At 37.3% G+C, this 15,870-nt stretch overlaps 1 long non-coding RNA gene across 2 annotated transcripts; it reads left to right on the forward strand.

Moving 5' to 3' along the window:
* On the forward strand, window positions 9,518-12,303 carry LOC109706667. Of its 2 annotated transcripts, XR_002215288.1 has the most exons (3): window positions 9,518-9,832; window positions 10,263-11,074; window positions 11,943-12,303. It is a non-coding gene; the product is annotated as an uncharacterized LOC109706667 (long non-coding RNA). The 2 variants fall into 2 exon arrangements; XR_002215287.1 differs by having other exon boundaries at window positions 9,533-11,074.

Here is a 15,870-nt window from a genome sequence, read left to right on the forward strand (position 1 = left end):
AATACACCTATCTCACAACCCCACACAGGCTTTATCGGTTTCCCAAAACCGATTCGTAACGGAAGTCCCGAAAACCACACGGGCGCAGTCGGGGCACTGAGTGCCCGAAATTACCGCTAGTGCAAAGTCAGCGCCGTGCCCAAGCACTCCATTTGGATGCCTTTGGACAGCGAACACAAGGTCACACAACATCGTCATCGGGATATATGTACGAAGATCCGGGTTCCGGAAGTGTTATTTCGAAACGGAACCCTCGTCGCTCACTATCATATTCGAGACACAAAATGATGATGGCGTTGACGGCAACAAGGCTCTGCGACAAACAGAAGCAACCAAACACCGTCGAAAGGAATTCGAACCGAAACCGGCGTTTTTTCGCGGCGAATTTCGCCGAAAAAGACGAAATGAACTACGGATTTCGGAAAGTATATGAATGGACATATCAGTTCCCAGCGATCATAAAAACTCCCAACACTGCCACAGTAGACCAGTCAAAGACAATTGACGTAAGACCTTAATATAAAATATCTATCTTTTATAGTTAATTTGAGCGATCAAGCGCATCGTTCACGCAACCGGACTTTTAAGTCGCAGAGAAGTATCTGATAAGGTCTCGATGTACGGAGTCCGTGCTATGATCCGGAAGCAAGCGGCTCGCTGAGTGGGAAGACAGGAGCAACCGAAGGTTCAGCGACAGCGCAGTCAGGGAAGATCGCGACGAACAGAACTAACCGGGACATTCTGATCAAAGTGGAGGTGAGCATGTTGATCAAGCATCTGCAACGGGCGCTTTGGATCGCGGAAAGGCGGACGCAAACCAACAGTCAGCAAAAAGGCGAAAGGAGCAAGCCGAAAAGAGCACCCGACGGAGTCCCCGACAGAACTAAGTGAGCACGATGATATCAGCACTTTCAGTCATCTTGCTCCACTCGTAGAGATTGGGAAAGGCTCGGGTAAGCTAGAACAAAATCATCACAATAAGCCCTATTTTGGGCTTGGCGGAGCAGAACTTGCTTCCGGCGGCTCCGGCGGCCCGGCGGCGCGGCGGCGGCAGGGAGGGTGCGGGGAGGTGAGGAGTATCGGCTCCTCGGTTGGCGGCTGGAAAGCGGCGGCAGAGGCCGGCGGCGGAGCAACGAGCGACGAATCGTGGCTCGGCGTTCCCAGGAGTTGTGCCGGCACGCTACTGGCGGCGGGGGCTCCGGGACGGCGGAGGCGTGGTATGCAGAGAGTGGGGCGTTGGTGGCAAGGTGGATCAGGCGGCGGCGGGCGAGGAAGATGGCCGCCACCGCTCTCGGCTGGGCTCGGGCTGGACTGTCTCCAGCCGGCGACGGCGCGAGCAGTCGGCGCTGTATTGGGGCGGCGGCGACCGGATGCGGCGCGTTGGACGGGGGATGTCGGCGGGAGAGGATCTCGGTCGCTTTTCACCTAGTGCGGCGGGGGCAGAGGCTGCCAACCCAAGTCTCGGCTTGAGCTCCGGCCTGGGATGCTGCAGGCGGCGCAGCCGGCAGCGGCGTCGCAGGCGGACGCGGCGGTCGGGGGGAAAGTTGCCGGAGCACGGTGAAGTCGGGGAAGGTTGCAGGAGGCGAGGCCACGAGGCCTCAACACAACCCGAGTAGGATGAGAGGGGACGAGAGAGAAGAGAGGGATGAGAGGTAAGAAGTGTGGCATCTGCGCGGTGTGGCGGCCGGGGCGGGTTGCGGCGGACCTTGCGGCACGGCAAGCAGGTGCAGGGGAAGGAGATGGAAAGGTGGTGGGCGACTTAGAGGTAGTAGGGTTATGTTAGGTGAGACAACCTAAGAGCAACTTATATTACAAGGCTGCACTTTGCCAAAAAGCGTCACCAAAACTCGGAATTTCAATCGAGCTTCACGACGGACATAATAACGCCTAACATTAAACTATACGGTACCTACAACGTGGAACGACCTCACGTCGATCTCACGACAAAACGGTACATAAAATATTCGCGACTTTCGCAAAAATCGTTTTTGCATAGACTCTCCTACGAAAACTCGATGCGATATTGCAGATCGATATCGTCAGATTACAAGCTCTGCGAACGGATTGCACCAGTGAGTTAGCCGACGGATGACAACAAGTACGATTTCGTTTCGTTTTTGATCGACACGGATTTCACGACAAAATTCCACCTTCGTTCGATGTAGAATTGTATTACACTGGTCTTAGCAATTGCAAGATTTCGAGTTGTGTTGATTTGCGTGTGGAGCCTTTCCCAGTTTTAGGAGGGTCGTTGTAGTTGTTCGACCCCTTGGACACGCATCTGAGGTGTTGATTGTGGACCTGGCCCAAATTCCCAAAATCGAGATTTTTGGACGTCTGGAGTGCAGCACGGTTGTACCGGAAGACTTGGCTTGTCCGGTAAGGTGGTTGATGGTTGTACGTCAGCCATCGTGGCTTATGTAACCGGTACGGGGACCAGACCGCAGGACCGGCCTCGGTTGCAACTTTCGTCGGCCTGTACGTACAAGAACCGGTTGTACCAGGTACAGGACGGCCAGATTTGCTACGTTTGAACTGCGCGGTTTTCGCGATTGTGGGCTTTCTTATAACTAGCACCCAGCCTTAGGGCTTTTTTGGTTGCTGGGACCTGAGGGGAGAAGGTGAGAGGACTTCTTTCCTTTCCTTGCTTTTTACCCTATTGCTTGGTTTTTAATTTGAGAGATATTATCTTTCTCTTTTTGCATCTTTGGTGGTTAATCCCATTGTTTGATGGCTTGAGTTGGAGAGGAGTTGTGCGTGAGGAATCTCACATTGGATTGGAGCTAGTTTGTGGCTTCAAAGAGGTTAGAAACATGATTCCACTTTTGATTTCATGTTTATTGAGGCTTTATTGAATTGAACCCTTAGTTGTGTATTAGGTGTTTTATTTTGGCATTTTGAGATCTAGGGCTTTTGTAAGCTAGATTGATTGGCATTGAGTTCATTAGGAGTTGCGATTGGATGAGCTCTAGCATATTTTGGAGCTTTTAGAGGAGATTTTATAGAGGTGTTTTCTTATACCTATACTTGTTTAGTTAATGTTGAGATATTTGATGGTTAGTTTCGTTTGTTGTGACACCCATGTTTCTATACTTTACGTGTATAGGAGATAGAGGAACCCATCGTGTGGGGCGCACGAGGAGTTTCGGTTGTCAATCGGTGGTTTGGCTTGTGGAAATGGGGCAAATGGCCCCTATGCTCTTTCTGACTTGTTGTAAAATATTATTTAAGTTATTTTCTATGCTAATATGGATTTATTATGAATTTAGACTTAAATGCATGCCTTTAGTATTATGAAATTTCATAATATAGTAGAGTTATATGAGTTAGATGGCTGAATAGGGCAATGTATTGTTTTGCAAATGAAATATAATTTTATGATGATGATGACGTGGTATATGTACTTGGAATATGTGCATGTTTTGATAGAGAGCAAGAGTGTCATAATGGGCTTGAAATAGTAAACTATAATGCAATATAGGACATATTGATAGGCACTACATATTCTATATTCCATGTTAGAGACATTGATGAATAGGGATAGGATTGAAGATTACCTGACATTCATGGTTATTAGACCATGAGGACTTCTGAGTACTTGCGACAGATCGTTTGGACTACTTGGCTATTTGTCTCATTCGATCATTGTTGTGATGTCGGCTCCCTTACAAGCCGAGCTTCCGGGAGATGGCATCGCGATAATATTCCGTGCGGAGGATTGGGCGGCCGAATGTGGATGCGTTGGGACAGGCTCATCCCTTAGGGTGGGGAGATAGATACGGGTGCCTTAGGTCAGACCGGCGACAGCATTCGGATGTGGTCTCAGGCCATAGACAGCTTCGGGTTGTAGGTACTCTTCAGATTCGATGAGCAATTCGTTATGAATTGTAGGGAAGGATGATGATTTAGAAGTTTATTTGGAATTGATAGATAGTAAACAATTATAACTTTATATTTGCGATTGTGAAAATTATGATATGGGAGACTTTTATTATGTATGGTTGTTTGATATTATGCTAATTAGGCTAAGTTGCAGATATATGTTGTAGTTAAGTTTACATTTTTACTTCTTTCGTTTTTACATTTATAGTATAACCTCTTTTGTAGCTTGGGCCTTGTTGGTGCATTTACTGAAGTCAGTTAATTGCCCACATGTGGAATATTTTTTTGAGTTTCACGCTGTTTCTGGTGGTTTCCTTTTAGAGGCTTCGGCACGGCGGGAAGGCGGCAAGATCGCGGCAAGGCGAGATGCGTAGATACCTAGCGAGGAGCTTACTTGCCTAGGTGGTTTACTTCTTTTTTGTAAGTTGAGAGAGTGAGAGTTTTTTGTACCATGTATTAGAGAACTATGTATTATCATAGAATTGTTATTTTGGGGATTTCTATTGTATTTACTTTATGTTTTATTTAGTTGATTTACTGTTTGAACTTTATCCTTGTTAGTTAGCCTTAGAATTTTCTATGCTCTTGTACTCTTAGATGTCTTTTATTATTGCTCTTTTATGTAGAGATGTTTTAGAGCACTTATATGTTTGTAACAGTATGGCGGGTCTGGATTTTATGGGCACGCGCCGGGTGGCTTCGCTGGATCCGGGGCATGTGACAAAAAACATAATACATATTAAAATATTCTAATTTTTTGGATTTTTTTCGAATCCGTGCGATCGACTCAAATCCGTCAAGGTCATTATCTCGAACAGCTGACCGGTTCGACGAGCTATTGGATGCTAGATGAACAGATTCCAGGTACGAGCCAGAAGCCAATTTTCTCGACGCGGCTTTCACGGAAAATCGAGTTACTATTCATTAAGTGAAACTTGGAAATCGCGTAGATATTTGTTTTAACTCAGATTTCAAGCCCGAAACTGACGATGTGCTTTGTAATTAATTAAACAAAACTATCAACTGGAGTTGATTAGACTACACTGACAAAAATCTCAATCTTTCAATTGTTCAGATAAAAATTGAGTTATTAAAATTGTATTTTCTAGATAGATGCAATAAATTTCTTTTAATATTTAATTGATTTTTGTTTCTCTACACCTTTAATTTAACATCACACACCTTCGTTAAATGGATCATTATTAGTTTTGACCGTGGGTATCAAAGCGAAAATTTATAAACTTGCTTTTATAGATGTTTATAATGTTATTAAATTATATTTTAATAGTATTGATCGCCGATTTTGAAAGTTTACTAGCATTAATAAAAAAAGAAGTAAGATAATATAATTATGGGCAATGTTTACGAACCAAGATCAACATGATAGGAAAATATTATTTGAATCAAGATCATTGGTTCAAACCAATGAAGTCAACATTAATTAAAACATGACGTCGAGCTAACATATTAAGGCTGTTTGGATACATCAGTAAAATATATAACGAATTTATTAAACTGTGGTTTAGTCTAGAATAAATGTGAGAATCCTGAAATTAAATATTCCACGGATTTCAATTTTTAAATGTTGGATTACGCATTTGGTCATTCGAATTTTTCTAAATTTTTAATATTAAATTTAAATGTTAAAATTTCAAAAATTTAAAATTAAAATTTGATATGTTGAAATGGAAATTTTAGAATTTTATTTTAAATTTTTAAATTTTCAAATTTGATTTACAATTTTAAAAGTTTAAATATAAATCTAAATTTAATATTTTAAATTTATTTTAAATTTTTTAAATTTTAAAATTTAAAATAAAAAATTTAAAATTTTAAATAAAATTTTAAAATTTAAACTTGAAATTGGAATTTAGAATTTTAATTTAAAAAATACATTTAAATTTAAAGTTTTTAAAAATAATTTAAAATTTAAGTTTTAAAATGGAAAAATTTGAACTATGAAGACTTGAAGATTGACATTTCAAATTTAAATTTGTTTTGAATTTTATATTTAAATTTTAAAAGGTTAAATTTAAAATAAAGTTTGAAATTGAAATTTAAAATTTGAAAATTTAAAATAAATTTAATATTTGGAATTTTATTTAAATAAAAATTTAAAATTTAAATTTGGAAAACTTATAAAATTTAAATTTTAATTTAGATTTGAATTTAAATTTTAAATTTAAGAAAAATAAATTTAAATTTAAGGTTTAATAATTTGAAATTGAAATTAAATGAATTTAAATTTGGAATTTGAAATTTAAATTTAAAATTTAAATTTAAAATTTGAAATTTGAAATTTAAGTTTGAATTTAATATTTAAAATTTAAATTTGAAATTTAATTTTTAATTTAAAATTTCAATGTGTATTTCATTTCCAATTTAAAAATTTTTAAAATATTAAATCTATGTTTGAATTTAAATCTATGTTGAAATTTTAAAGTTAAAACTGTTGATGCATTTTTTGAATAAGGGGAGACTCAGAATGGTTGGAATTTTTTTTCCTTTGTGTTAGAGAGTGATTATACTTTTACTCCATTTTTTGGAGTTATAGTTATAACTTATACTCCAAAAATTACGTTATTTTTTTCTCCCAACGTTTATAGGATATTTTTTCGGATGCCGTAACATGTTTTAAATATTGCAACGTTTTCAGAGTATCAAACAGGGGCTAAATATTTAATTATTTTTTAATTTTTATTATACGCCCGCGTTCGGATTTACTAAGTTACCCCGGGCATACGCTAAAGTATCCGTCTCGTACCGAAGAGAAATTTCTGTATTTACGAGCAGATAAGCATGTACTGTAAAACTACATACTGAAACGAGTGATATAGAGCCGCGCTAGAAGAAATGTAAAGATAAAGACGAGTTTCAATATACATACACTGATCCAGAGTACAAAATTACTCGCAGCTGGCGAGTTAGTGTGTATGTACATGACCAAACCAAAACATTTACTTACAGAGTAGTGGAGTGCCTCTAGCTCTGTTCCTCGGTAGAGTCTAACTCGCGACGCACTTGCTCTAGGATGCCGATTAGAACAGGCAGTCAGAAACAAACCCGAAAAACGGAAGGCTATTGCAAAACGTAAGTAACAAGCTGGGCATGAGAATACTGTAAAAGTGTCTCAGTGGGTAACCAGGCCCCATATTTTTACAACATCGCGTCCCATAATTATAGAGGGCAGCAGATAGAATATGCAGGAATAATATCTTACCGCTATCAAACATACATATTAGCTGTACATAACAACTGTAGAAATGTCAATCTGACCCATCACAATCGGACTAATGAATACCTCACGATCTGGGACTGGTTGAACCCACGTCCTGCCGTTGCGATATTCAGCTCTTCACAAACTAACTAGATCGGAGAGAGTAAGTACCAACGCATTAGAGCGACCACGCGGAAAGCACAAGGCTGATCGGAAGTGGCACTCGTGAGGCCGCTACCCAACCGAGTATATGCAGCGATATCTTGATCGAGCTCAACAGGCTCAATAGCAATTCAAGTGAACAGGGTCAGAACCGGTCTACAAACGCAACACGTGCCCTCGGCACAATCTGTGACCAAAATAAGAATCTGGGTCCACCGCTAACCCGAACGGCACCCAACGACCCGAAACAGCCTAAACTTTGCTGAAAAATAAGCTCGGCACCCCAACACAAGCGTAAATGCCTTCTAAACTACCCCAGATATCTATCGTACTGATACTGCAACGATATAATCGAACCACGGCTCCCAGAGCTAAATCTGGTAGTTTAAGCATATGACGGGTCAAAATGCAGGTTTTTTCCTAAGTCAAATTTCAAGTCCAACATGTATAATATAAATATTCATTTCAGCATGCTTCTACATTCATATTACATTCAAGATGTTAATCGATGAATTAAAGCATGATATACAAGAACCGAACTATACACGTCGACTAAACATGCACTTAGGAGCGAAACCGATGATAACTCATCTCTAGTGCAATTTCTGGCAGCAAGAGGGTCTCAGATCACAAGCAACACTGCTGGAAACACCTCCAAACCAGCAACAAAGCACCTCAAGATCTGGATATTACAATTTACCCAAAATCCAATAAAAATCATCAATTTCAGCACTTAAGCTTAGGATTTATCCAATTTCAATGTCAAAACTCACCTAATGGTCTCCAAATCAGGTGAGGACAATTCCAAAACCAGCAAATACTGAGGGGTGATCAAACTCAGGTCTAAAATCCCACTGCCAACAAAGATAGCATCAAGAAAAGCTCAAAAATCCCATTTTCAGCTCAATATCAACAGCAGTCCAGAAAAATCTCAGTTCGACCAAGCTAACCTCATCCAAAATCTGCAATTCAGGATTTCGTGGATTCCTCTGGAAGTCTAGAATTCAGCAAACCAAGTTTCGTCGAAATCCGACCTTCCTATGTCGCGCACGAGCCAAAACACTGGAGGTCGTCGCTGAAGAACTGCAGAATCAGCATCTTGAAATTCTTGGAGATGTGGATCTTGATGCAAATTGGAAAGATTGGAGGGATTGGAAATGCAATTTATGGGTTCCCTATGAAGAAGAGAGGAAAAGAGCTCACCAGGGACGCTTCTCAGCTATTTATAGGGTGAAAATAGGGTCAGATGAACCTCAGGAACAAAGGTTGCAATCTGCTGTCCCTGCAGAAAATCCGAGATCTGGGCGCCCTAAACTCAGTTCTGGGCGCCCAGAACTTCCAGCCTGCACAAAACAGCCCTCATCGGTTCCTTCGCCTGCGGTATGCTGCACCCTTATCCTGCTCCGGCGGCCCACACCTACCACCAGCCACGCGTCAACGCGATCGATATTCACGATGTAGAATTTCCGGACCCACTTCTGGGCGCCCGGAACATAGGATCCGAATTGGCTTTCAGTTTCAGTTAAATTCAGCACTCAGTACTGGGCGACCTAAATCCATTTCTGGGTGCCCTAAACTTCTAGGCGCCCTAAATCCAGTTCTGGGCGCCCTAAACTAGCAAAACTCCAGTTTTGCTTATTTGAGTGCGCCGAGTCCATTTCTGCATCTATTTCGTACAGAAACAACTCCGACTCAGTCCGACACTCTCCAGAAGCATCGACCAGTCACTAATATTGAAGCCAATCCTATCCGAAGCTCAGAAACACTACATTTATTATATAGAATATATATGTATATATTAATTTATTTTAGCATCATACTTAATTATAAGATACTAATTTTAGATCAAATGAATTAGATATAACTTTTCAAGTTTTACTTTTTATAAAACTAATCTGTATTGATAGAAAATAAAATCAACTAAGTTAATTTTAAGTCATTGAATTTTAATATTACTTGATCTATAACATCCGGCCGGTTCGATTAAAACCGGACTGGTTCATTGGTTCGGTGGTTGCCTGTTCAAACAGTTCAAAATGGCTTTTTGACTTATTTAGATTAAAGGGTTGAACCGAATGTGAGACCCCAGATAGTCCTATATCTATAACACTATATTAAACCCCGATTTCTTATCCAACGTGGCACAAGCTCCGTCATTAGCGAGACCTAATTAATTTCCAACATGGCCCCACCAATCTCTCTGTTTTCTTTTCTCCGCCGAACGGAGGGAGTTCCACCCCCTCGCATTCCACAGCGGTTCTCTCTCTCTCTCTCTCTCTCTCTCTCTCTCTCTCTCTCTCTCTCTCTCTCTCTCTCTCGATGCTGCAGTTTTTTTGGCTCTCCCTCTCCCTAGGCTACTTTGCCTCTCTGGTGATGATGGTTGGAAAAACCCTAATCTCTTCTTCCTACATCTCCTGGTTTAGCAATGGAGAGATCTGCATAGCTATGAGATGTATATTGTTGAGCCTCTGATTCTCAAAATTAGGGGTGTATGAGAGGTATATGGCTTCATTGGTGTTCCTTGAGGCGATCGCATTGGGCTTTCCTTAAATTTGAGGCGATTGCATTTGGGTAAGATTGTTATATTTTAAATTTATTTTATTTAAAATGTTATTTTTATTGAATTATGTATACCGATAGAATCGAAAAATAGCAGTCTATTAAATCATAGATTATTGTAATTAAACTGAGTTGCTTAAAAGTTTTTTTTTACCACTCATTTACTAATAAGGATGTGAGTACTAAGTTGGAACAATATTTTCTTCCAAAATAGGCATCGTGTGTAGCCATATATCTCTATACCATAAATCTATGGGTATTTGGGTTTGAAATATGAATGAAAGCGCAGTCTGTACGCTTACAAGTCTATTAAGTTATTTAAAAATCGAAACATTAAGGTTGAATGATGAAAATGGAAAGTAGAGGTTTGAGATTAACAGTGCAATTTACCTCCTTGTCTTTCTACTACACACAACTCCTATGCGATCATCGGCGGAGACAGAGGTGGTGCAATCAAGCATCTTTATCATCCTCACAGCAACGCTCGCGATCGTTGTAGACTTACAAATAGCACTCTTAAAGAATCGACTTTTGTAAGAATTGCTTTGAATCATATAGGGACAACAATCTTATGGGAACATATGTTGCCACGGGAAGGTATGTATATTTCTAAATTATTTTATTATCCTTTGCTATATATTCTTCATGTTTTCCATATGGGATTTAATTAATTTATTCGATATTATAGCTTTTTCTAAATTATCTCCTTACATGATTGGAATATGGTTGATTGAAGAATATATTTGGTTGTATGTACAATGCTTTGCTAAAAATCTCCTTCCTTTACATATTTATCAGAATACTGGTCAATAGCATTTTAGTCCATAAATAAAAATTTCAGGGCGAAATTCAAAAGAAAAAAAGGAAGATCAAAGATACACGAAAAAAATAAAGGACTATTTTTTCAACAACCCAAACTAGCTAGGCATTGAAGTTGCTACATGATATTCTCTAAGCTGCTTCATAAGGTTGAAAATATTTGAACTTAAGTGGTTTGCTTATTTGAAGTACCGTGTTCAGTTTTCTTTTCATTGTTTATATACAGTCTGCTTATTAAATTAAGAACACTGATTATTATATAGTTTTGTTTTGTTGCTTTTACTTTGCTTTATATTTTTTTGCCTTAGCTTTATAGGTTGTTGTAAGAAGCTTCCCATTAACACTTCAGGCATGTGCAGCTTTGTGGAATGTCTCTTTTGGTATCTCTTATAATAAGCTTTTGAATAAAAAGTCTCTCCAACTACTCCATACACGGTGAGTTTAACAATGAATTTATTTACTTTTAAACTATCTCTTTTTTCTATAGCAATATAGCTTAGAAGAGCAGTATTTAATAATGAATTTTTGCATTTTACATCTTGCTAAGTTTTTAGAATTTTTCTACAAGCTATGATGATCTAGCCCCTTTTACAACTTGGATCTTTTTTCTAATTATGGATGCATACATTTTTTAGTGTTGATTTACGATTCGGCTTAGGATTCTGATGATTAGTTTATTCTAGGTCCTTTTTGAATTTTATTGTGATGGCTAGGCCAATTTTGAATGATATGCTCTTTCGTAGATGACCATTTGTAGTCATTTCTTAGGCTTCGTTTGGTATTGAGGTCTACCTGACATTATTAGATAAAATGGAGTTAGGAAAAAAATATATAGGGATATACTTCTGCGTTCTCCGGTGAGATCGCGGAAAATATATCATAACCGATTTATCGTAATATGCGGAACGCAATATTACGTACGGAAACAAACATGGTATTTTTTCATCGTACTTTATCACCGCACGTGACACAATCTCTCGCAACCCCAAACGAAGGCTTAGTCCACCAGAGTGGTTAATATTAATCATAGTAATTGTATTTCTCTCTATATGGATTGCATGGGTTTAATATCTCTAGGCCTTTTTTTTTTTTTTTAATGAGAATTTGTCTATTGGCATATTATAGCCAGGGAATCATATTTGTTTTCTAGGTTCTTTGCAGACTTTGAATATCTGATATCTAATATATGGCCTAATATGAGCCGTATCATGTTTCTTTTTTTTTTTTCTTTTTTGAAGAAATCTTTTTGCTCTTTGATGTGTACTCTAACTATTTTCTTTTCTCAACCTTTATGATGATGTAGGAGAAGATTCGTTAAATTTCACAACTTACTTGAGGATTAACACAGCTACGTGGAAAATAAAGTTTCAATCTCTTTTTCTCCAAATGCCTGCGACTTTCTTTTGCAATTTGATAGTGCTATAATTTAATTTTGCTGGTTTGGTATTAGTTTAATAAATATACTAGGCTGACAATGTGGTCTAGAAATATATTACGAACACATTCGTAGAATTGATGTACAGATTTGGTATTAGCCCTTTTCCTTTTCTTTCTTTGGCTTTTTTTGGTATTGCTTTGAATCAAATGTGGCACAACAATCTTGCCGAAACAGATATTTTGGGAAGGTATGTATATCTCTAAATTAGTTTAATATCCTTGCTATATTTCTTTATGTTTTTCTATGTTGGATTTAATTTATTTGCTATTATTACTTTTTTGTAATTTATCTCTACGTCACTGTAATATGGTTGATTGAAGTATGATTTATTTTTTTCTCTCTTTTTATGAGTCGTTGCCATAATTTTACTTATGCTTTAACAATAAATGCAACTTTTTTCATGAAAGCAAGTTTCTTCTAAACTAGAAAAAGAAAACTAGACGGCCATTTTGTATATACTTTCTACTATTTTGGTCAAAAATATTTTAGTTCATAAATGATATATAAAAGAAGTATAGTATCTTAAAAACTCCAACTGTCATATAATGATAAATATATCCTTTCATCTGGAGCTCTATCTCACTTGAATAATATATTTACTATTATTTTCAAGGGCATATCTCTTTTCTAAACATTAAGTAGCAATTGTTGACCATTTTTCAATTCTAGAATGCATATATCAAAATTTGTTGTAATGTTGTCGTCGATATGGACGAAGAAATCAATAGTGAGGCACAAAAGGTAGCTTGATATAGGTGGTGAATTGATATTTAGTAACTATCCCTTTATGACTGCTTTCTCTTCATGATTGATTTTTAATAATAGCCGCATTACTTGGTATCTAAGCTTATTTATTAATTAATTTATTACTTTTTTTAAAAAAAAATTGCCAATTAATGTTGAATGTTGATTATGATATTATTTGACTTAATTATTATATAGATTGTCCAATTCTCAGTTTCTTTGCATCGGTAGCATTCTTTGATACTCAACGCACTCAGTGTATTGTCATGTAGACTGAGCCGTTATATTGGAGAAGTTTCAACTTTTTTTTTTTTGTTTACTTGGAATAGCTTTTTTTGCTTAGGCTGATGGCAATTTATGACGTGTGATTTACACCGATGCTAATATAATCAAATTTTTTAAAAAATATTTAAATTATTTTGTCTCTTATTATATATTTATGAAAAAGTGTAATCTGTCTTATTCTTTTTTTATTTTATATTTAGTATGCAAATTGTGATTCATAGTTTTTATTACGATTTTATTTTTTATTTGCATTATTTCTAAAAACTTTTGAACATGTGTTTCTTTCTATTCTTCAATTTATATTGCAAAGACAACAAGAAGTAGCAACAGAGCAGGTACACCAAATGAACTACGAAACACCAAGCCAAAGATAACAACACATATTAAAAGATATACAATTAAGGAGGCAATAGATCAGCACAGCTTTTGGTCTATTAGTATACTTATTTTTCTTTTTAGTTATTGTTGTTGTTATTTATGACTCTTACCTTTTTTTCTTCCGCATTACTTTACTACTGTTTACTCTTTTATCCTTCTTATCCTTTTTATATCATTGCTATAAACGTAATTTATTTTTTCTTATGGTTTAGTCTTTACTTTTTTCTTTATTCTTATACTTCTATTGATGCTGCTTCGTCTTTATCAACCTTTTTTTTTGTTTCTATTCTTCTCTTATTTTTCAGCTCTCCCCATATTTTTTTATTCATTCACTACTATGGAATTGACCCGCCGCATCGCGCGGGTATCTTCACTAGTATAAGATATAATAGGGTTAAAACTCTTAATCCGGCTTAAGTATTTTGGGTGGTGGTTAGGCCCAAGAGGCTAAAAGAGTTAAGCGTGCTAAGACGGGAGTAGTCCTAGGATGGGCGACCCCCTAATCCAATTACCAGCCGAAAGTGTGAGATGGGTCTCGGCTGAGTCAAGATTGTACAGCTGAAAGAGCGAGACTCTCATGCTGTTGACTATTGTGGGTACAGTGCGGTTCTCCCACAAGGTCGGTTTAGGCTAGCGAGACGAGTCTCACATCGTCTGGTACTTGTAAGTCTGAGTATGACGGAAACGTCAGGGCTTAAAAGAGGAAAGATTGTGTCCCCAGATAGTTCTATATATAAAATATAATAGGGATAAATTCTTAATCCGGCTTAAACATTTTGGGCGGTGGTTAGGCCCGAGAGGTTAAGAGAATTAAGCGTGTTAGGACGGGAATAGTCCTAGGATAGGTGACTCCCTGAGAAGTTGGGGTGTCACACTAAACTACTTTATAGACAAGATCACGATCGAACCGGTTGAACCGGCCAAGTTTTTAAATTATTGCTTACCAGGAATTCACTATGTCTATTTGGGTTTGTTTTTTCTTTTGGTAAAATGTATAGAGGTCCCCTTGAACTTTTCCTCTTTTGTAAGTAGATATCTAAACTTTTAATTTTGGCATTTAGATTTTCTAAATTTTATCAAGTAGTTCAACATAGCCCTCTTCTTAAATAAGCTTACTTACTACACTTTCATTTAATCGGATGTCAATCATATAATTCTGTAAGATTTTAAAATAAAAAATCTATTTTTTCACTTCTAATTTTGATAATTAAGTTTGATAATCAAACAAATCGTTGAATCAAACTTCAATTAATTTTTATTACTTTTTTTTGCATGTTAGAATATAAAACATAATTTTTTTTTTTGAATATTTATAAAACTATATACAATACATACGACAAGAACGATAGTGTAATCAATAACTTAAATTGGAGAGAAGGATTTATTGAACTATTTCATAAAGTTTTAAGAAATCTAATTGTCAAAATTTTAAAGTCCAGATGTCTGTCTACAAAAAAGCTAAAGTTCATAGGACCATTGTATACTTTTCTCTTTTTCTATTTTTTTGATGGTATCAATTTGGTTAATATTGCTTTAACAATTCACACTTTTAAGCCAGTGGAGGCTATATAGCCAATGTGAAATAATGCCCCTCCACATTTAATATTGATGTTTACTTTTCTCTTTATTTTATCTGCATCAATTTCTCCTTCCTTTCATGTTTCTTTCTTTATTTTAATTTTTTTTTTATCTTTTATCAAAACATCTAGAATTAGTAGGCAGGATGTCAGCTATTAATCTTCATTTTTGTCATTAGTGAATAGTGAATGCAAAAAGTCAAAACTTTAGAATCCTTGCAACCAGGGGAATTTAGATTTGACTTTAATATCATATTAGCGAAGGAGCCCGCGATTCGCCATGGGTAAAAATGTAAGGACTGAGATTTTTACAGTATAGCTAAACTCTCAGTTGACGATGTTTTTGTGTGTAATTTAATTACAAAAGCACTCGTCAAATTTTGGGAGAAATCGAGTTAAAACGGAGATTCTACGCGATTTCCAAGTTTCACTTAAAGTGAATAGTAACTCGATTTTCCGGAGAAGCCACGGTGTGAAGTTGGCTTCAGGCTCGTATCGGACTCCGTTCCTAGCGGTCCAATAGCTCGTTTCGACCGGTTCAGCTGTTCTGGAACTAATGGCGCTGATGGATTTTTGAGTTTGACTCACGGATTTCGAGAAAATCCAAAATTACATGTTTTATATGTATTTTTGTGTTATTCATTCTGTTGGAATGAAAGGTTGGATTTTGTCACGAATCCGTGGTCGATCGAGGTAAACCAAAATCGTAACTTTGTTGTCTCCGAGGTGCTGATCGCACTGGTACAATCCGTTCGCAAATCTGACGGACGGATCTACGGAGATCGCACGTTGATCGAGGAGAGGTCCGT

The sequence above is a fragment of the Ananas comosus genome, linkage group 1, assembly GCF_001540865.1.
Source record: "Ananas comosus cultivar F153 linkage group 1, ASM154086v1, whole genome shotgun sequence".
In the NCBI taxonomy this organism is placed as follows: domain Eukaryota; kingdom Viridiplantae; phylum Streptophyta; class Magnoliopsida; order Poales; family Bromeliaceae; genus Ananas; species Ananas comosus.